The sequence below is a fragment of the Chelonia mydas genome, chromosome 1 (genome assembly GCF_015237465.2).
Source record: "Chelonia mydas isolate rCheMyd1 chromosome 1, rCheMyd1.pri.v2, whole genome shotgun sequence".
Classification (NCBI taxonomy): Eukaryota; Metazoa; Chordata; order Testudines; family Cheloniidae; genus Chelonia; species Chelonia mydas.
The window spans coordinates 45236459-45238965 of record NC_057849.1 but is presented as its reverse complement, the minus strand read 5'-3'; positions in this window follow the sequence as shown (position 1 = coordinate 45238965).

Below are 2507 nucleotides of genomic sequence, written 5' to 3'. Positions count from 1 at the left end.
ACTTCATCAGAGTGGCATTGACCATTTACAAAGATGTCCCTAAATCAAATTCACTCTTTTAGCTGTTGGATCTGGACAAGTCAGTGAAGGTCAGGAAGAGGTAAGAAAACAACAGATGTCAGGGTTATAATTTGCAACCGAGTCCATCAACTGTCTTTACTTTCTTCAAACCCAGCTGCTCTTCAAGCAGCTTGGTAATCAAATGGAAGTCAAACACTATAGATAAGTAAGTCTCTTACAAGAGGGATGAGATTCTTCTATTTCGGAAATATTATTTTCAAGAGAAGAAGGGCCAGATTTCTTCTAGTGGAGTCCTCCTCTTGTGCAGAACTGGTTGGGAAGGGAGGATATGTTCAAGAAGAGTAGAAGACAGGAGACCTTTATGTTATTTATGTTAGCCTTGTGCATTAGCTCCCATTTCAGTACACCTACTGTATAGCAATTGAAATCTGAGAACAGCGTATAACATATATGTTTGCTGAGTGGACTCAGCATTTTAGATAGCAAAACACGTAATTCCTCCTACTTTATGTAGCTCATAGTACATCATAATAACTCAGAGACCTTTTAGTTAATATACTTGTTGTGGGTACAAACATATATACAAAAACCTGTACCCAAGCCGTGGAAGGTGGTAGTCATATGAAAAATGTGCTGGTTAGTGCCGTGACTAAAAGTACTTGGACAATGTTAACTTTAGTGAAGAGACTGAAGTTGCTAAAATAAGTTGATAACTGAGAAACTCCTATATTACATTTCCAGGATATTGATATAAGCCAAAGCCAGGACTCAAGAATTTTAGGAAACAAAGGAATGACTTTTGATTGCTAGAATACTCACAGTCCTGATCACAAAAAGCACCATTCTGGAAATTTGGAAGATGTAGAGGAAGCTTTTCTCTGCTAGTTAATTTGTGTCCAAAGTCCACAAGTGCCTACCAGTGGACTCCTTTTGGCGGAGAAGCATAAGAACTTGGCACGTGAGTTATGCTGTTAAGATTATGTTGCTACAAATGTGTGGCCTGAGATGGAAAGACAGAACATAACACAGTTCAGGCAAAAGATTGGTGAAGAACAAGTTGCTTATCAAGTTGCTGTTGATCACTGGGTACTAGAATTTCTTCTTGATACTATGAAAGTCTTCCAACCCAAACACATCTTTAGAACAGCAGAAGTGGGCCTATACTGGAGGGCAATTTTAGATGGAACAATAACTTTTAAATGTTAAGGTGTTGCTGATGGAAAGATACTAGAAGCCAGATTTCAGAGTAGCAGCCATGTTAGTCTGTATTCGCAAAAAGAAAAGGAGGACTTGTGGCACCTTAGAGACTAACCAATTTATTTGAGCATAAGCTTTCGTGAGCTACAGCTCACTTCATCGGATGCATAGAAGCCAGAGTAGCTCTACTACTGGTGATTAATATACCAGTGAGAAAATGTTAATGGAAAAATTAAGAATCCATGGTGTTTTAAAATGTTCGTTAGAGCTGTCAACCACAGTTAACTCAAGTGATTATCTCAAAACAAATTAACTCAATTAAAAAAATTAATTGTGATTATTCACAGGTTTAATTGCACTGTAAATGGTAATAGAATACCAATTTAAATTTATTATTGTGAATAAATTGAACAACTGTCTTGTCAAGCTTGAACAAAATAAAAGTATTGCAACTGTTAGGCCTCGAACTTCCGTACACTTCAAAATGGAAGCCTTGCAAAGTGGCTTGTGGCCAGGACACGCGGCAACCAGCTAGCAATTTATGCTGACTCCTATGTACTTATCAACCCCAAATTACCCACATTCAAGATCTAATTGGCTACTGAAAATAAATAGGCCTCAATTATACGAACAACTAACAATTGGACATAAAAATTAAATACGCATCAATTATACAACTAGGGCAACCAGATAAACAATGTGGCCCACCCTGATTGGTTGGTCTGTTCTAAAACACGGCCGTCAGATCAGATAAAAAGAATGAAGGCACGGGACTGTGTGTGTGTGTTTTCGGTACCACACCCCCTGAACCGAAGGGACGTGCACTTCTCGACTGTCTGTACCTGGCCAGTGCGGAAAGCGGCCGACTGAAGGGTAACATATTTTCGGACGAATGCAGGGTAAGTCTATGGAGTAAAGAAGTCTGGTCGCTCGAGCCAAATTGATCATAGTTGTATTGATATTGCAGTATAAAATCAACAGTAGGTGGCTGATGCATAATAGCTTTGCATGTATTAGTGCTTGTCTTTTAAGTAGTCCGGGCAAATGCATATAGCACTGTCGTTCATCAGCTTTATGTTGCCTTTGAAATAGTTTGTCACTAGGAATATAGAGCTTGTGAATAATAGCTTTACTTATACTTGTCTTCAGGGCTTTTATTATAACCTGCCAGGACCAGCATATGTAGAGTCACTGTTCAGAAACTTGCAAATGGTCCACAATATTACATGTACTTGCACTTGTCTTCAATATAATCTGCTTTTCGTATTAATTCTTATTCAGTGCTGGTC